At 41.5% G+C, this 21111-nt stretch overlaps 1 long non-coding RNA gene across 1 annotated transcript in view; it reads left to right on the top strand.

The window, feature by feature from the left end:
• The first annotated feature begins 4673 nt into the window (after positions 1–4673).
• Positions 4674–21111, top strand: part of LOC310841142 — a 65334-nt gene continuing 48896 nt past the window's right edge. The window contains exon 1 of the long non-coding RNA XR_014562376.1: positions 4674–4905. This is a non-coding gene — a long non-coding RNA (uncharacterized lncRNA). The remainder of the gene's footprint in view (positions 4906–21111) is intronic.

Here is a 21111-nt window from a genome sequence, read left to right as displayed (position 1 = left end):
TCCACAAATTCCCCATTTTTATACTAATGACAACACAAAAATAAAAAAAAGAGTAGAAAGAATCAGACATCCTTCGGATTTCCAAACCCCCACCCTTCCTTCCCCGGTTTCGATCCCCGGGCCATTGTCCATTAGTCCATCTACTATCAGCCTGGCGGCCTCACGTCTGAGGCCCTTAAATCTCTCTCAGTCTCTCTCTGCCGGTTTCTTTGGAAGTCCTTTATATTTAACACCAAGTCTCGGAGGGGCACTATCCCTATGATGTCCATGTTCCTTCCAGCCAGACCTCCATGGTTAAAGGTGGAGCTCAAATCTTGTTTCTTAATTCTTTTAAGTCCAAATAACCCAAAGGCTCCAACTTCCACCTTGATCAAATTTATAGTCCATAGATCTTCAGATCTCCACAAAAGGAGATCTTTCCATTCCTCATTTTTAAATTCAAACCAAATTTCCCTCATCCAGTCCTTATTTTCTTTTATATCCATCTTGACAGGCCTCCGGCTCTCCTTTGCCTTCTGCAGCATTGCAGCCCCTCCTTCCTGCTCCTCCTGTTCAACGTATATCCCTTCTTCCACTTCCTCAGTTTTCTCAAGTTTCTTTTCTTGTTCAGCTGCCTGGGTTTTGTACATCAAGTTCTTTTCCAACTCAGTAGATTCATTTGCTGTTGGCTTCGAAGTTATGGCACTTGTAGACAAAACATGACCTTGCTTTTGCAACTTACACAACTTTCCCAAGAGAAAAGCAACCTCGTCCAGGTCAGCTAGTATTTTTCGACCTATTTCCATTCTTGTAATGTCCCTGAACCCCCTCTAGAGGGATTCTGGTTGTTCAATATTCCTTTCACTTCCAACCCAAAAGTCGAGTTAATTTGTTTCAGTTCTTCTTTATTTTCAACAACTTATAACTATAATGTATCTAATGTAACCGGCAAGAACATCAGAAACAAAGTTCTCTATTTTTTCTGACTTTGACAGCTAATTTGACAGCTGTCAAAATCTTCTATGTCTCCTCAGCAGGCTCCTCTCGCGGATCACTCCCGGTCCCGGGATGGGTGGTACTTTAACTCGAAAAATTAGCTCTTATCCTCCAGCACAATTACTTATGCTATCAATCCGTGCAATTAATAACTTTTATCCAATAAAGAAAAGGCTCTTCTCTCGACCTTAGTTGTCAAATCCTTGCTTTAAATTGTATACAATGGGGGGGAGACAGACTTCCTTTTTGCACCTCCCCCGCTCGTACCGAATCCAACAAAATTTTTAGTCCAATTTCCAAATTACTCACGGGTTGTTGTTTTTAGATTTTAGTCCAAATTTTCAGAAGAAGAAGTCAGCGCTCTCCGTCGAATGGCATGCGGCTTCGCTCGGCAGGGGAAGCAGAAGACTCACAGCACCGCGCCGCTCCCCGTCCCCCACTCCGTAGCCTTTAAAAAGGCTCCTTCGCGGGTCGGGGGTGCAAATGGTGCCCGCCGAGTCACCAGGTCCACGGGCTTCCGCGCCCGTGGTTTTTGAGGGTCCCCACGTCGCTGGCGCGGCAGGACCCGACCCCTGTCGAGCAGATTCCCTCCGGAGCTTGGAGGGAATCCACCATTCGGCTATGGCGCCAACCCGGAAGTCTCAAAATTCAGAGATTTTGAAGAATGGCTGCTTTTCAGTTCCAAAACTGCAAATTAGGCAGAATCATCTTTAAATGTAAACTGGGTTGAATTTCTCTTCCTTGGAACAAACAGGGACGAGTGGCTTTTTCTTTTGTATGCAGCTCTCCAAATTGAAAATAACAATAGCTATAAAGTTATACCTTGGGTTAAGAACTTAATTCATTCTGGAGGTCCGTTCTTAACCTGAAACTGTTCTTAACCTGATGCATCATTTTAGCTAATGGGGCCTCCTGCTGCCGCCAGAGCACGATTTCTGTTCTCATCCTGAAGCAAAGTTCTTAACCTGAGGTACTATTTCTGGGTTAGCGAAGTCTGTAACCTGAAGCATATGTAACCCGAGGTACCACTGTAGTCTAATATGAAATACAGATTAAACCAGATAATTTAGCTTCAACAAAAGCACATAAGCAGCATTCTGCTTGATCAGGCCCAAGTCCAACAGCAGCCAACCAGATGAATGCCTGTGCAAAACCCAGAAGCCGGAGCTGAGCACAACAGCCCTCTCCTCACTCCCCAATACCAGCAGCTGGTATTGAGAGGTATTTTGTAAGGTGCTTTCTCTTTCAGGGAGAAGCGAGAGGTAGAAAAGAAGAACACCCAGTAATAAAACTAATAAATTTGCCTGACCAGAATAATAATGGGATCCCACATGACGCCTCTATCTCCTAAATCACTCCTAAATCTGCCTTTTCTTATTTCCCATATTTTCCTACAGGGTTCAATAAGGAGTTAAGCAGGTGCTATGTATTAATGATGCACCACCTTTTATGTGGAATAGAGATATGAATCTTGCTCTCACATGTCCATGCCCAGCACTCTACTGAGTTTCCATGCAGAGCTACTCAAAGAGGACCACTTATTATTGTTGTCAGTACCTTCAGAGCAGAGGGTTCATTGATTGCATTCCTACTGCTACTTTTACAACTGGGATACTCAGAAGTAAGTCCAAGGAAGCTGACTTTCTAGTAATCATGCTTAAGGAGCACATCTAATACTTCACTTTACGGCTGGCAAACAAAATGGTGGATTGGCTGGCCAGCTGAAAAGTGGGAGGGAGCTTTCGTTGGGCAAGCAACACCTGATGAGATTCCTTCTTCTACCCAACTATTCAACGTGTGGGAGCTCCTGCTTTCCTCCGAGTTTTCAAAATGTGCAAATTTCAGAGTTGTAAAGTTTCCCACTGTACTTTTAGAAAGCTATGCATAATTAATAATATACTGCCAGAAAAGTGATTGCAGAGGAAAATGTAGGGTGCAATTTGCGGATGAATAACTATTACACAGCAAATTCTTCAGGACTAGCACCGGCTTCTAATGAATGTGAAATGCCTAGAAAATTTGTCCTTAATAAACAGATGTAAGTGGCAATCCAATGCAAAATCGAGGGATGCCATAGCAATCTGCCAGGTTCAATTTCCAGTGAGGGTATTGTTTTTTCCACTAGGAGAAGACAATTATCCTGAACCTCCCTTATGTCCAATTCCATCCAATTTACTTTCCATCAAAGGGGGGGGGGGAATCTTTACCTTACACTGGCTTGGTTGGTACAAAGGAAAAAGGGGGCTGAATAAATATATAGGCTTCAAGACAGATTTTCCTTTCTGAAATATAAAAGTAGTCTGGGAGAAAGTCCATGATGGTTCTATTATGTTTCTCCACAGAAATGTAATCATCCCTAACAAAGACTTTATACCAGACTACAGCAATACATGGTCTTTAGGGGTTTCGGGGTTATTGTTTTTTGGTGCATGTGTGTATGGGAAAATATTTCAGCGCAGATTTTTTTTTAAAGTCTTACTTTACTACCACCTGTGACTGAGATCAGAAAATTAGCTATTGAAAGAGAAAATGTGGGCTTGAATGGTATTTGTTGTGCATTCAGCAATGATATTAGCTTCAACATCATGTTCCTGGTATGACATGATTATCCAATTGTTTTAAAAGCATCTTTCAAATTCAGTTTCTAAAAGCCAAGCATTTTATGGGTCAGAAGCAGACCTCTTTTTAAAAACAAACCACTTTGCTGAACCAAGGATTGATTAGGTTCACAAATTAGGCTGTGCAGCAGAGGAAGCTGCACAATTCATCTTTAAAAACCAACATCCTATTTAAATGCATTTCCATCTCTGGCCCCGACACAGCTCTTATTTCTCTTTGTAGCCCTTGTTATGGACAGACCAGAGAAGAGACAAACTAAGAAATCCTAAGCCTGTTTATTCAGAAGTTTAACTGGGTTCAATGGAGTCCTTACACCCAAGGACCTACACCTACATCTTGCTCCTGATTCTTTTCCAACAACTGGTGAGCATTACCATTGATTATCTGTGGTAGGTCCTATGTGCACAAAGCCTAGGCTTCTACATAGAACCAGGCAGTTCTCGGGGGGGGGGGGATTGCACACCCCTAAACATTTTGTGAATAAAGTTTGGCCTCATTGAGCGGCAGTATTTCAATATGAGTAGGAAAATGAGAGTACCCCAAAACAGCATTTTTTTTAAAAAAAAAAAAGCACTGGAACCAGGACTTGTGTTCAGCGCAGAGGGGCAGATGTCAACAGCAGAGGGCTCTTGCACTTTATTAATGCTGTGCTGAAACTTGCCCTCCAGTTTCTTGGAAGTTGCATTTACCTGCAAAAGAAGTTTCCATTTACCTACTTCGTTCACAAAGCCCTTTGGAATTTCAATGAGTTCAGGGTTGAGATGGCCTTATCCTTATGAGATAGATGGCCAAAAGCTGCTACACATTGCTTTCTTTGCAGTAAACACTGTCCTTGCAGCCACATTCTTAATTAGGCTCTCTGATCTCTAGAATATAAAAACACCCCCCCTACATTTTCACTTGTTTATAAGTCTGATAATTTTTCTGTCATTGGCCACCACAGGAGATGCAGAAACAATCCGCTGTCTCTACATCGCAGCGAGTTACAAATCACTTTGCAGAGCAGTTCCTACCCCCCATCATTTGGGGGGGCTGTTTTAAAAAGCAAAGTAACAATGCTGGCCTATAAAGCTAGGAAAGGGTTAAGCAGAATGTTATCAGCTGCACCTGGCAAGAGTCCCTCATGGCCTGTTAAGAAACTTCAGAGCATAGGCTGCAGTTCTCAATATCTCTTTACCAACCCAGTACTGTATATGTATTTTCATGTGGGCCAATCGCATGCATGCATTTGCAGTACCTTGCTCTTCTGAATCGGTATCGATCAGTTTGTTCCCTCGCTTTTAGAGCAAGCAGGCTACCAAACCAGCAACGGTGAGTCTATTTATTTTCTCATATATATATAATATGTAGGTTTTATTTTCTACAGTGGAGTGGAGAAGGAAAGAGACTGAAAGGTTAGGAAAGCCTGAGGCAAGGAGATTCCCTTTGTTCTCCATGCGTGCAACCTTAGAAGAAGATGCAAAAAGTAAGCAACCAGGTATTATTTGTAAAAGGGGCTGGAAATGGTTCTGCTAGTTTTCTGCAGAAAGAATATGTCTCTTTGTGTGTGAGTAACTGGAGTATGGTCAATCTTTCCAGCATGGAGCTGTGTAATCAATTGTAATGTTTCTCAGACTGTAGGCCAAGACTGTAGGCCAAGCCCCTTTCAGGTAGGCCACAGTGCCTGCCCCAACCCTTACCTGGGCCTCAGATTTTTGATGCTCCACTGTCAACACCACGAGTCTTGGCTGACTAAAGGTGGCCAGGAAACGGAGAATTTCAGTAGGGATGTCGGAAAGAAAGGTCTCCCTCCTCTAAAGCAAAAGGGCCACTGGAAAGGTTGAAGGAAAGTAGAAATCAAGCTAAAAATTTAATGAGCTATTTCGTTATTTAAACTCGGAATAGAAATTAAAAATAAGAGAAATAATGTGTTGTAGGAGAAAGAAGTGAATGTGAATGTTGCAAGGTGACTGTGAAAAGAGAATGGGAGAAGAATGCTTTGTGATACATGCAGGATTGGGAAGATAACAAGGGAAAGCAAATTTTAGAGTTAGTGGATCAGCTGTGCAGAAGGGAGAGGCTGACATATTGCCTCCCCTGTAGTTGAACTGTGAAGCAACTTGCCGGAACGAAAATGCCTTGACCGTCTGCAACAATGGATTGAATATCAGTAGAAAGTTATATTGGTAATCATCTGTTGATTATGTGGAATGCTTGTCTGCATCTGCCACCATTTTGTGACTTCTGGCCCTCAGTAATTTTCAGCTCTCTTAAATGGGCCCCGTGGGTAGAAAGTTTGAGACCCATAACAAGAGTTTGTATGCATAGGGACTGCATTTCTTCGGGTGATGTGAGCTTTATACCTTTCTAATTTGTTTCTCTGATATGTGAAAAACCACCACCACCAGCAGCAGCAGCTAATGAAGGCTGCATTTCAGTGTTTTGAATTTAATCCCATGCATATTTACTTTGAACAAAGCTCAGTATGTGTGTGCATGTTTTATACCCAGACCACACTAAGAATTCGGCTACATTGGCAAAGAAAAAGCACTTTATATGCATTATAACACTGTGACACCAGATGGCGTTGTGGAGTTCTGTTTTTGCCAATCCAATTTCTCATACAAAGTTTACAACTTGTTTAACTGAAACGCTTCTTTGATGTGTCTACATCCAGCCTAAGCAAGAGTCTACTTCAGAGTTGGAGCAAAGATGGTAACTGATGTGACTAATAACCATTTTTATAACTTGGAGACAAGCAGTACAGTGGTACCTTGGGTTACAAACACTTCTGGTTACAGACGCTTCAGGTTACAGACTCTGCTAACGGAAGTAGTACCTCGGGTTAAGAACTTTACCTCAGGATGAGAACAGAAATTGCGTGGCAGCGGGAGGCTCCATTAGCTAAAGTGGTACCTCAGGTTAAGAACAGATCTCTGGAATGAATTAAGTTCTTAACCCGAGGTACTACTGTATATTTCAGTAGTAAGTGGCAGATGTCTGCAGTGCGGCAAAGATCTCCAGCCCTGGCAAGATGAAAGTATGTTCACTTTCTCCTGTTGCACCTACTTTTCTTACCTCTTCAGACTACTCTAAAGGAAGTCATTCAAAAACATGGCCAAGACCCATATTTGGTTATGCCTTTACACTTAGAAAATGTAGTTGCTTATAACAGGGCAGGGCAGAAGAAAAGCAAGCTGTGAGTATGGGGTGGGCCCACTTTCTATTTCTCTGGTGAGGCCCCTATGTGCAGCTATGTAATAGATGGAACAGTTATAGCCTTTCTCAGTATAAAGATGTGATGGCAGGGATACTATTCTTTTTGGTTCCAACACTGTCTGCTGTTAGTCCTATTGTGGGAGAAGAATGTAAATGCTGTAGTCTTGTTGCTTGGGATTTTAAACTGAATATATTACGATGCATTCACCAGCAGTTGCTTTACCTCTACATGTGAAATTTGAGAAAATATTTTTTTTAAAAAAAATACCTTAAGAGTAGTTGTGCATTTTTCTGCTGCCAAATACAATATTAAAAAACAGGCAAAGCCTAACCTGCCCCTGATTTCTTACTAGCCTGGGATACACACACATTAGGTTGCTAACTGGCTCTTCCAAGCTGGATTGGGTCGCTGATTTCCAAACTAAGACTGCCTATTTTGCTTGAATAGTCAGCCAGGAACCAACACAAGACATTGCTGCCACTACCAGAGATGCTGTTTTAGAAACTTTTCAGTAACTGTTTACAGTACTACCATCTTACAAGTCTACTCTTGATCTCTGTCAGCAATCCCCATGATGAGTTGCACCTGGAAAAAGTTTCTTCTATTATTTATGAAAATGTATTTACCCTGAAACTTCCACTCCTGTGAGATGCGTAGGGCAACTAAAAAATTAGGTACAAAGTGATCAACCCATTAAAACAGTTAATGTTTTAATCCATTAAAACAGTTAAAACACCATCGATCACTACCAGCAGCAGAAACAAAAACACAAAAGCCAGCCAGATCAACAAACTGGGGCAGTCATATTAGTGTTTCCATATAATGTATGTCTCCACAAAAATGGCCTGCTACTGAAAGGCACCTAAAATTGTAGTATGCAGGATCTCCCAGAGCAGAGCATCTGGACAGCACGGTTGTGTAGGTTTTGTTCCCTCACTCTCCACAATCTGGGTAGCACTGATATGAAGGCCTTATTCAAAATCCTTACCCTCCACACCCAACAGGATAGTAGACTGTGGAACAAGCTTCCCTGCAATTGCCATGGGGTGGAGTGGGGCAGATTCTTGTGGAAGCACATGGTATTTTTACACAGCTGCTGTGGCTAGGAAGCCTATGTGAAAACGAGGACAGGACTCATGCACGTTGAATAGTTCTGTAGAGGATGGGATTTCAGCAGATGGCAAGCTGCACCTGGTGAAATTCCCTTTTCCGCTCAACTATTTAATGCTCTTGAGTCCTGCCCTTCTTTTCACATAGCCACCCTAATCAAAGCCCAGTTGTCTGACCACATCTGGTCAAGAAGCATTCTTGTGAGCTAAGAAAAATGGAGAAGCATGTATCTATCACTCCCCGCAGAAGCAGAACCACCACAGACACAGAAATAGGACAGACTTTGAAAAGCACTAATCATGTTCTTCAATCAATGCTTTAATTGCTCTTTATTTGTATTAGGCTTCTCCTGCCTAACAGGCAGCATTCGCTTCAGCCTAACAAAAGGGCTGTGCTCTAGGGAATGTCTGAAGCCATCATTCAAAAATCAGTGAAGAACATTGAGTTTTGGGATTAGAAGGATCGGAGTGAAAAATGATTGATCCCTTGCAGCTCTCCTGGGAGTGTCCATGTTGCCGTAAACAAGATAAAGGAAAGTTTATCCCTGCAGAATCACATTTAAGGAAAAAATTGATTTCTGAACAAACTAGATTAACAGGAAAATCATTATCAGTAACTTAGATAAGTTGCAAACACCATTAACTTGAATGGTTTTTTTAAAAGCTCACCTGAACTTTCACCACTTCCTGCCATACCCTTAATTAATCTTCTCTCCTGTAAGCATTGCTGGAAATTTAATTTAGAGAGGGATATGATGAAGCTTATGCAGCATTTACACTCTACACATTTTTTTCCTCTTGGACAGATTTTATGGCAAACTAGTTCTGCTTTGCTGACTGGTTCATTGTCATAATGAAAGTGATAGGATGGTGGGTGAGATAAGGGAGCTTCATTACCCTCTGCCAACCCCGGCTACACTGTTACGCCAATCTTATAGAGGTTGTAGAAAAGTGGCATGGCTTTACTGAATACCTGTGCATTAGAATTTAAAAGCTCCTGGGTAGTCAATTTGTGTCTTGCAAATGTTGTTGGACTCCCATCAGCCCCAATCAACCAGCATGGCCAGTGGAAACACAGGAAGCCACCTTAGACTGTGTCAGACCTTTGGTCTCTCCAGTTTCCCTTCACACACCCCTGACCAGCCTGCCTACATTGCTTCTGACTATATTATCAATATTTTAATCTGGTGACTGTCGTTTTGGCCTCTTGTTTCAGTGCCACTTTCCCTTGCTAAAATGGCGCTCCCCCCACCTCCATCTCCCTCAGTTTATTTCTCTCATCCAGGGATAGCTTATCCTATAAGCATTAACAAGGCTGTCGTTTTCTGTGGCACTGTACTGTATCCCTGCTAATTTCTCCATAGAAACTGCCTTCAAATTCACCTAAGTTACCTTGCTGTGCAACAACTCTACATGTCTATTTGGAACAGTTATCCATGCTGAGTACAGTGGGACTTACTCCCTGGAAAAGGTGTCCAAGGCTGCAGCCTACATCTCAATTCATGAGATTATTTATATTTTCCCGTAGATGGCTAAACTACTGCCAGCTACTCGAACATGCCCTGAATGTTAGTGAAGAATCTGTCTTAAACAGCTGTGCAGGTGCACCTGAAATTTACAAGCGGCTCATCATTTTGATACATAACCATAACTAGATTTTATGGGGTGTGACTTGCTACATTAGCTTTCGTGTATTTAACAGTCATCATCTGCAGCTGCAGGAAGTTATGGGCATCCAAGTACGAGTTTATGGCCAATTACTTTTATCGGAAGGGACCTCCCCCTCCAACAAACTTTCTGTGTTTCCTTTATGTGGCCAGATGCAACTATATTGATAATTCATTGCTTGTTGACCGGGCAGGTTGCAAATCTAACCCAGCGAAGAAGGACAGAAGTTTGCAACTGGGAAAAGGTTAGAAAATAATGAGAACTGCAGCTAGACATTTTCTCCAGTTCACTTTGCTGTGAGAGTGGTTTGTGTAGTATTCACTGTTGATAAGTTTGTAGCGTATGCAGCAATCCTAACCCCACTTACCTGGAAGTTAGCACCACTGAATAAACTGGTAAATACTTTGAACAGACATGGGTTGCAGCCTTAATTAATGTTTAAAAATAAGACAGAAAGAACATCATCACCAGATTCAAATACATGAACGGGAAAGTAGCAGAGCAGTAGTATTATGAGTGACTAGTATGACTGAAACCAGTGTGATGTAATGGTTAGAATGTTAGACTTAGACCAGAGACCCAAGCTCAAATCTTGTCTCAGCCATGAAGCTCACTAGGTGACTGGGCCGGTCACCATCTCCCAATGTAACCTCCTTTACAGTGTTGTTGGGAGGCTCACGTAGAGAGGAAGGAAATAATGTACACTGCACTGAGCACCCTGGACTAAGTGCTTACTAATGAAGTGCATTTTTTATGGTGCATTTATTATGCAACTGTCTTGAATGGTCTTTTATAGGGAGATACTATGAGCGACAATATATTGATGTCTTTCTGTTTTTCCTGTTTTGTCATTATTTAATGTGAACCACTTTGAGTATATAGAAAAGATGTATTAAAGCTGCTAAACGCCTTTATCCACACCCACCCACAGTGATGTGCTAAAGAAAACATTTACTGTATTCCATAGGAGTAAAGTGAGGACAGTCTTCTAAATCTTGCAGCCACTTAAAAGGCATGAAGACGATGCTATGGGCAAGTCTGGGAGGAATTACTGTTATACAGAGCTTACATATTCATAACTTACGATGGAGAATTGAAATATCTGGCACACGTTTCCACACAAACCTGTGACAATAGCCCAGATGTTATGCAGTAGCAGACTCTTCCTATTACCAAGTCCAGGTACCAGAGCTTTTGGTAAAAGTTAATGAGAGCTTATGGACCCCATTCATGGAAGAAGCACACACTTTCTGGTTAAGGCTTAAATTTTGGTTCAGGAATATGGTGCTGGTTTGCAGCATTTATGTAACATTTTCAACAGTTGAATACATTTGACTTCCCTTTGCCCCCAAAAGGATGGTTGCCACCATCACCAACTGTGCTAGACAAAGTCCACGCAAAGGCTTTCCCCAACCATCTGTTTCTAACAAACACTACACCTCCAATTGGCATTACATCAGTGGTATGCAAAAGTCACTGTTAAGAGAAACTATGTATGTAAAAGCCTTTGGACCCCAGTCAGTGCGGGTTCAAGCAAACAGGCAGAAAAGGGAGAGAGGGTGTAGCACATTAGAATTTAAGGGAAATAACTTATTCCCAAATCTTGCTTTTGGAAGAATAATAAAATATCAAATTAAAGATAGCTTATTTGGCATGATAACAACATCAGAAAAGCAAAATGTATGCTCTGGCTCACACAAAGAAAAGCAAGGACAAATATAAAATGACCTAGAGCTTTTTGAAATTATGATTGGCTACACTGTAGTGTGGAAATACTAAATCAGGCATCTGTAAAACTGGATTAAATAGCATGGAAGATGCTTTCTTTGGTATCTGTTACATGCACTGACATGACTTCTTAATAATAATAACAACTATTTTCCAGGTCCAAATACAGGGCACCACAATACAACAAATCTCTGATTTGATAATGAAAGTGATCCTAAAAAGTATTATGTCCTGAAAATGAGCCAATAGGACCTTACACTGTCAAGGTGAAAATATTGCAGAATTACTCCCTGCTGCTGAAATAGATGAGATAGTATTGTTAAGACAAATGGAAAAATGCTACTGCCATGAAGGAAATTATTCCTCCTAATGCATACCTAGACCAAGAAAGCCCTTTATTTTTTAGCGAATCTTTCACCAGAACCTATAAAGCAAATTAGGTTTTATATGCCTCTGACAGCTTTGCTTTTTAACATAAGATATTTGTTCCTTGTTGGTTTATTTTTACATTTTTCAAGGTTACAAAGGGCAGAACTATATGATTTCGGATGTTCATGGACACACTTTAAGTCTGAATAATACTGTACACATATAAACAAGGTGTGCCTGTCTGGGAGGGTAAGACTTCTTTTAGAGTTGGGCATGAAGGAACAATCAGAAATAGATTAGGACAAGTGTCCTTTTTGTTGATTGACCTTTTCAGTTTCTTCTGTCCCGCTCCCTCTCTCCAGCTGGCCACATTGCTTTACTCCTAAAGTATAATAAAACGTTTGCTTTTCCCATACAATAGTTTCCATCCTTGCTACACAATTCAAGAAACAATACCTCTCCCCACATGCTCTGCCTAAATACACAAGGCCAGAAAATATGTAGGGGACCAAGAACATGTGCACTGACCCCACCCTCGTGTGTCCCCCTCATGCACTGCCTCTGCCACTCCCCAATCTCAAATGTTTAGTGCAACAGGAACAAACTTGGCCCTCCAGCTGTTTTGGGACTACAATTCCCATCATCCCTGACCACTGATCCTAGGGATGATGGGAGTTGTAGTCCCAAAACAGCTGGAGGGCCAAGTTTGGCCATGCCTGGTCTAAAGGGAGCTACTTGGTTGATTTGGCTAAATGCTTTTAAATGCCTCCCCATGATTGGTTAGTCTGCATTATCAGAGTTCCTGGTCTCAATGTGTCTTCTAAGTGTGTTCTAGGATGTCCTCCTCCTCCCACTTAGCATAGGAAGGGTGGCGGTAGAGTGGATACACTTGGGCCATTGGAGACAAGGATGTCATGTTTCAGGGTGAATATCTGAAGAGGATACCTACACCATAGATATGTGTGCGTGTGATGTGAAAGGGCCTTGTGTATTTGACTTACTGTGTGCGTCACACACATAGATATGAAGGAGTTGCTTTAGATATATATATAATGTGGAAAAACATTACACATTGATAAATTTATGATGAAGGCTAGAGAACATAATCTCTTAATGCATCCACCTGCCACGCATAAACATTCATTCTGCAGATGTTGACATGACTGCATAGGTGGTGTTGGGCATTATGTCAGGTGCATGGCTAAAGAACATAATGTCCTAATGAGGCATCTAATCATAAGCCTGCATTTTTATCAAAGCTTATATGTTTGATCAGGGCTTGTATTTTAAAATGAGCTTAAAGATTTTCAAATGTTTCATGCCAGGCAGAAGTCCAGCTGCCTAAGAACCTTGGCAAGATGTTTTTCCTCCTAGACAAGGGGGCCCCCTGATTTATAGCAGAAAACAATTCTCAAAGTCGTAAAAAGGGAATTACAGGCTGAGAGCAGGACACTGACCTTGCATGTTACAGAGTACAATTAAGCTGTAAGAGTGGTCAAAATTAAGAGTGGGTAAATAGTAAAATAAAACCATTGTGCCTCCCATTAAACTTGAGCCATATTTTCCTAAGGTTGAAAGGTCAAGAGCAAATTGAAAAGCAACTGGTCTGGCTGGCAGAAAGGAAGGATTTTTGGAAGTCTTTTCTAAAGTTGTTTCTTTCTTAAACAGAGATCCTTTTAAGATTTCTTTTCCTTTTAAAAGGTTATTTATGTATTAAATATATTGGCTTAAATGTAATTATGCAAAGGATTTAAGAAATGCTAGATTCTTATTTCATATAGTTGTAAGAGTTGTAACTATCCTGAAATTAAGTCAGCCACCAGCCCAGCCCCCCTGCCAAGCAGGAAACATCATTAGATATATGGTTGTCAGGCCTTTTGTTTAGAGACCTCCAAATGAAGGAGATCTTTCAATGATGATGTGAACTCAAGATCCTTGAAGATAAAAAGTTAAGATTAACCATCTGTTTTGGAAGGCAATAGGGCAAGGAGGGCAAGAGGTGAGCTGGTAATTAAGATTCCTTGTTGAGACACATGTAAGATATATTACTACTTATTTGTCATTTATAGATATAAGAATATATAGCTTTTTGTGTCCCATAAAAGGGCGAAAGGAAATGGGTGTATCTTTTGTGATTGGTTCTAGCAAACAGCCAATAGGAATTTCAACCAGGCTGATTGGACAGAGGCAGCCACAGGAGGAGCAAGGGGGCTGGATTAAGGAAATATAAGTGCTGGCCAGAATGGCAGGAGGCCAGGCCAGAGCTTGGTAACCATATACCACTGTGCCTCTCATTTATTTGTCTGACAAATAAATTACTATTTTAATTTCTCTATTGCTGCATTGAATATTTCATTCCAGCTAAGCGTTAACCACAAGCAGGGTGCTACACTACAGCTTATTAATTGTGCCTAATGCATTCCTCCTTTTGAAGAAATACTTGATCATTATCAAATGCAATTTCCAGTGGTTTCCTTGCCTACCCATACAGGTGCAAAGTGACACAAATGCTCCAGGTCTGGTTTTCGGCTCTGCAGAAATTGCCAGCCCTGTGTGGTGGTGCACTTATTAGCCTGTCATTTCTGCTGAGGTTGATGCTGTGCGATACTGGCTGATTGTTGAAGTTGCCTATTAATATGCTTGCTGCAGGTTACTAATGCAATTTAATCTCTATTAGAATATTAAACCAATAAAAATGTCATTTAAATACCTTTATAAACTCTCATTTTTAATTTCCTGGAGTCGGAGCTTAAGTTAACAGCTTAACTTTCTAATTCTGGTTTCTGGGTCACTATGGTTTCCCCATTACCAGCACTGAAGAAACAAATTTTAGAGAATGAGCAAATTCCATTATAGTTAATGGGAGGTCTTGCAAATCCATGTTGAATCAATATATGCAACTACAGGCAATTCCTGATTTGTGTGGGGCTTGCATTCCAGCTCATTGTGCATTTTTGTGAAACTGTGTGCAATTGAAACACCCCAATCTGCCCCCACCCTGCCCCTGTTCCGCCCTTTTTATGACATTTCCAGGTCACTTCCAGGTTTAACACTGTGTGTGTGTGCCCAATTGCGCACATATTGTTTGTGCCTAAAACAGGGGATGCCTTGAACCTCATTGGTCAAGCAAATGTCTCAGGGGCTGCCTCATCAGTTTCACTAAGGAAGACAGGTCCTCTGCCTTATACCAATTAAATCATCGGTCCATATAGCTCAGTATTTTTGACACTGAATGCCAGTGACTCTCTCTAGAATTTCCAACAGGAGCTGCTTCCAGCCCCAAAGTTCTTGGAGATGCCAGGGGTTGAACATTTTAGCTACTTAGTTATAGCTAGTGCATGGAAAGTTCATTTTTAAAAGCAATTAGTACAAGTTACACCCTCCATAAAGGAATTAGTTCCAGTTCACCTCTCCAAAAAAGGAACTGATTCTGTTACAGTTCTGTTTACTATTCAATTCATAATTCATTTGTGTGGTCCTTGGCTCCCCCCCCCCCCCAAGGATTCAGAGTTTTACAAGCTGCTTTGCTGAAATATACAAATATACAATATACTTTTTAGAAAACCCACAAAAAATGAAATTTAAATTTGGATATTAAGGGGGGGGGGATTAAAGGTTTCAGGAATTGTACAACACCCATAATTCCAACTGCAGGAAAGAATCACTGTCCAGAGGTTTGGCTTCATTTAAAATAGCTAGGTGTTCCCTTATCACCTATTTTCTTAGCTTGGGCTGCAGCTGCCTCCTTGCACTGTTTATTCTGTTATCACCAGGATGGGCAAAGAGGCAAAGAAGGTGTTGAGCAGTTCCACCTTCTCTCTGTCACCCAACACTCTGCCCCATCTTCTCTATGCAGAGGACCTACTACTTTGCTTGTTCTTCTTGTTTCAAACATAGCCAAAGAAACATTTATTATTGTTATTTTAACCTCTCTAGCAAGCCTGAGCTCATTCTGAGCTTTGGCCTGCCTGACCTCCTTCCTGCAACTGTTGGCTACTCGAAACACACTCCTCCTTCATGATTCCTCCATTCTTCCATTTCTTATGCATGCCATTCTTACATCTCAGCTCATCTGTAAGCTCCAACCTCCATTTCAAACTGGTGTGCAATCCCTTTACCTATACCATTTCCTCATTGCATTTGCAGTGGAGTCTCATCACAGAAGCCATCAAAGTGAATGAATTTGGCGTGGTGTGTACACTGCTTACATGAATCACAGTGCAATATACAGCACTGACTAAGCAATCTGCACAAACAGCTTTCCATTACCAAGAGGGTAAAGGACTTATTAAAGCAGATGTGCCTTTACAACGGAGCATAATGGCGAGGGGGATTTTAAAGATTTGCATAAATCAACCAGTGGCACCTTTAGGTAGAAGGCAATGCATATAAATAAGAATACATTATATAATCCATAATACCACAATGAAACATTTGGCAACAATGCATCCATCAGGAATATGCAGCAATAAAATGTTAACAACTAGTCAACCCTCACTCGACTTGTGAACCTGTTAAATATAAGAAATATCTTCCTTAACCCAAAGATCTGCATCTGGTAATAAAGCCAGTTAGGGTGATGGCTGGCCATAGAGGCCGTCCTTGGTTTGTTCAAGGGTATGGGTTCCACGATAGATAAGGCACTGCTCCATAGTCTAGATAACTTCACCTGGGTGCAAAATGTATTGCAACCTGAACATGACCTCATCAGTAGTTCTCAAAGAATGGGAGATGGGATAATGTTGTTCAAGGTTTTAACCACCAATACTTTAAGGTGGCCTTGAAAACATTCAGGCAGCCAGTTTAGCTGGGTCAAAACTGGTGTTATATTCCCCAAATCTTGACCCCCTAATCAGGTGACAAACAGCAGCATTCTGGATGTGCTACAGTTTCTAGGAAGTTTTCAAATGTCCCTTCTAGATAGAGCACATGTTAGTAATCTGTTAGCCTGATCTTCTGGGTTGGGGAAAAATTCACTGGCCTTCTTTAGATGAGGCATTTTCTTCAGAATCACTGTAGGGAAGAAAACAGTTAAATTCCCCTTCTTGCCAGCTTTGATCCCCTTGGTTATCAACCCTAGCACCTGATGCAATTTGTATGTATATGTGTGTGTGTGTGTGTGTATACATATATATATATATATATAACCCCTCTGAAGAGGAATTTAATGTGAAAGTAACATACATCTTTCCGTAGGCAAAATGGGAGAGGGGTCATATCCAGAGCAGTTATTATACAACATCTGGGTGGATTCAAGACTCATGATGCAACATTAGTGCACGGTTCTACAATTACTGCTTCATCAGTGTAGCTGTTTATGGATAACAATGGCCGTCAGGATATGCACTGAGTTTTGTAATGAAATAGATTTTTTTTTTAATGCAGCCCTAACACCTCCAGCAGGCTTACTTTTGTGCATTATATGTAACTTGGGTTACGTACCGTCTTCCTTACGAATGCTTCAGGTAATGAGCTCCACTAACCCGAAGTAGATGCCTCTAGTTGCGAATTTTGCCCCAGGATGAGAACGGAAATCGCGCACCAGTGGCATGGCAGCAGCAGGAGGTCCTATTAGCAAAAGCGCATCTCATGTTAAGAACAGTTTCGGCTTAAGAACAGACCTCCGGAACAAATAAAGTTCCTAACCGGAGGTACCACTGAATCTGTAAAAGTTTATGCTTTAGATCTATGTTCTGTAAAATAAAATAAAACAAACCATTAAAATATGTGATTTAAATACTGTTCAAACAAGATTTTCTCCTGGGAACATTTACTAATGTAAAGGGTTTGTTGCTTGCATGCGCTTCGGAGAAGTAAGGGGGAAATAACCATTTTATTCAGCCACTAAATATTTGAAGTCGGACAAGCTGCAGAAAGGAAGTCATAAAGAGACCGAAACATTTATAGAAATGGAAAGGAGATTTTCATAACAACCTGATGAACCATAGAAACTTAAAAATAAAATCAGGGTAGTCACCTAAAGTGAACTAAAATCCAGAATACAGTATTAATATTTAGAGGCAGTTCTGATATGAGTTTGAAGGAATTGTAAAGAAATTTTATTTGATTATCTGTGAACCCTTAAATATGTCACCCGTTTAAGGAGCAGGCAGTTGGACTTTATTACTTCATGCAGGTACTAAGGCTGCTGTGCTGTCCATCAGGAGGAGGAATTAATCAGTGTTGCATTTCCTTTGATTACCAGCAAAGGATCCTTTGGTGCCCCCCTGGCTTTTGAGGTCAGGAGTGTGTTTTCAGCTGGCCCAGATGTATTTGAGTAGCTGGCCACCTGCAGACAAAGATATTGGGAGATTTCTGCAGGCATTAACGTCACTCAAGGCTTCACTACCACATTTTGAACAATGAGAAAGACTGCATTTCATTCCCCAGCATCGTTCTGAAATGCAGATCCCCAGGAGAATGGGTCAGGTAAAGGAGTTCACATTTCAGAGGGTTAGCTCTCCAATTCCTCCGCAGCTTCTCTAAAGAGTAAAATATGGCAAAAAAGAAAACATTTTCTTTTACTTCAGCAACTTGCTGCTGCCTATGTTCAGTAGAGGAAGCCACATAAGCCTCACCACTTGCTTCTGGTGCTTTTCCATTCAAGAAAGCAATTCACAACTCTGCTGTTTCTCCCACACTAAACAACACTTCTTACTGTTGTTTTAAAGTGTAACAGGAATGATTGTGGAATAAGCCCTGAATGCAGATCCTGTGTTTTGAAAAATGATGCCTAAACTTATTCCAGTGACTTTTCCTTTTAATGATGATCATATTTATTTACCAGCAGGGTGGCGCTGTGGGTTAAACCACAGAGCCTAGGACTTGCCGATCAGAAGGTCGGCGGTTTGAATCCCCGCAATGGGGTGAGCTCCCGTTGCTCAGTCCCTGCTCCTGCCAGCCTAGCAGTTCGAAAGCACGTCAAAGTGCAAGTAGATAAATAAATACCGCTCCAGCGGGAAGGTAAACAGCATTTCCTTTCGCTGCTCTGGTTCGCCAGAAGCGGCTTAGTCATGCTGGCCACATGACCCAGAAGCTGTACGCCAGCTCCCTTGGCCAATAAAGCGAGATGAGCGCCGCAACCCCAGAGTCGGCCACGACTAGACCTAATGGTCAGGAGTCCCTTTACCTTTTACTGCCAGCTCCTCCCAGCTGCCAACCTCCCTCTCTTCATATCTGGCTAACCTCCCTCTCCCTCTCTCTTTACATCTTGTCCCAAACCTCCTTAAAGCTCACCCCAGCCACCAACCGCCATTTCAAAATGGTTACACAAATGTCACTGATTTATATAAAAATGTAGCATCAGGAAAAGGGCTGGAGTCCCTGCACTCTTCTGTCACTGCTGCCACCACCACTGGAGGTGCCACCTCAGCCAAGAAAAGGAAGCCTTTAAATACAGGTTCTCTTTTCAGGGGTGGGCGTGGTGGGGTGTGAATGAAGGAGAATGCAGAGCCAACCCATGATATTTTCCTGCTTAAGGCAAAACAGAAAATGCCTCCTGCCCATGGCGACTGCCACTGAATCCTCCGCCACAGACTCTTCTTTCCCCGGCTGCCGCCTCCTCCATCGGGCCCTGAAGGCCACAGGAATCGGTGGCAGTGGAAAAGGAGTCGAAGGAGTTAGCAGTGGAGAGTAGTGGTAGTGCTGGCAGGGGGTGGCAAGAACAGGAGGTAGCAAACAGTGATTTATCCAGAGCCTGCCGCCTGAGTCTGCTGCCTCAGCAAGCCTCGTGGAAGGCTTTGTCCCACCAGTCCTGGGAGAAAGACTTGCCTTACTTATCAAAGCCCTTTTTTCATCGTTTTATAATTATAAGAAACTTTGTTACAAGGCAGAAACGTGGTTGCCTAGCCAGGGTTGCATGATGTGATTTGAGCCCTGATTGGGTGGAAACCACTCCAGGGCCATGTTTTCATTGTTATCTCAAAGCATTTGCACTTGACTATACTAGAGACTGATGGCTAGTCATCTATGACATGGATTTATGGTAGCATTGAATTTGGTATTACCAAAACATGTCCCTTGTCTGATCATATCATGCATCTATTGCCCAGTCCAGTGAGGGGACTACGAAGGTATGTTTCATTCTTCCCATGGCTAGGTTGATGAAGGACTTCACATGTAAACGGTACTGCTTATATCATGTTGTTCCTAGTCTGGAAACCAGAAATTAACTCCGATCACCTATTTGAAAGGAGAAAGGGGTGTTTGTGTGATGTAGTCCTCTCCCACCTTACACTAGGATTTGGGCATATGCTTATAGACCTAGAACTATCAACACAGTTGTATTACCATAAGTACTTGCATACTTCAGAACAGCTGTGCATCTTCTGCAGGGCAAATTAATTTTCTTCTAATCTTTTCGCCTTTATTAATTTTGGATTTTGCTTTTAAAAAAATCTGTAGGTGGATTTTTAATCTGCAGTTGACACTGTCATTGACTGACTAATGCTTTTATCCTTAACACCATAACACTAATGAGATTAAATATACAGTGGTACCTCGGGTTACAGACGCTTGAGGTTACAGACTCTGCTAACCCAGAAATAGTACCTTGGGTTAAGAACTTTGCTTCAGGATGAGAACAGAAATTGCGCGGCGGCGGCGCAGCAGCAGCGGGAGGCCCCATTAGCTAAAGTGGTGCTTCAGGTTAAGAACAGTTTCAGGTTAAGAACGGACCTCCGGAACGAATTAAGTTCTTAACTCGAGGTACCACTGTATATATTTAAACAATACGGCTTGTGTCTGGGAATGTTTTTAATTAACATTAACTATTTGGTAATGCCTTCAAAACCAATTAGCCAAGCCTCATCAGAATTCAGTTCAGCTACCCTAAATCCAAGTTGCTGGCTTTGTAGTTTCAAATGCAAAAGTCACTCTACTTCTTAAAAATAGTTTTTGGAACACGTTTGTTTCATTCTGAAAAAGCACAGTCAACCACTGGGAGTTCAGTCCTGATCTCAAAAGAGAGACTATGCAACAGTAATTGTTTATGTGAAAGATTTCTGGCTGAGAGTTTCATGTTTGTGTCTGTTTGTTGTGTTTGTCGTGTTTATTCTTAGCTTTTGCACCTAGCATATGAGATAGAAGCTTTAGAAGACATTAGAACAGACTTTTCAAATCCCACATGACAGAAAACAAGATGGCACAAACAAAAATCTAATTTTAAACTTGGAAAACACATCATGCATGCATGGCAGGTCATCTGTTTGAGCCTATGAACTCATAAGCAAATAACCATGCTGACATTATTGCAGCCTGTTAACCATTGCGAGTAACTGTGTGAACAGTTCACTTGTGTGTCTGAATATTTGCAATGCCAGCTACTGTTAATATGTATTTTAAATATTTTATAATCATAACTGTAAAGTATAAAACCAGCAGCAGATACTTACAAATGATCCATTTAAAAGTAGTCAGGGAGGAAGCCAGTTGTTGCTTCAACAG

The sequence above is a fragment of the Podarcis gaigeae genome (assembly GCF_964106915.1).
Source record: "Podarcis gaigeae genome assembly, chromosome: 3".
Taxonomy (NCBI): Eukaryota; Metazoa; Chordata; class Lepidosauria; order Squamata; family Lacertidae; genus Podarcis; species Podarcis gaigeae.
The sequence above is the reverse complement of the archived record's forward strand: the minus strand, read 5'-3'. Positions and strand labels throughout refer to the sequence as shown.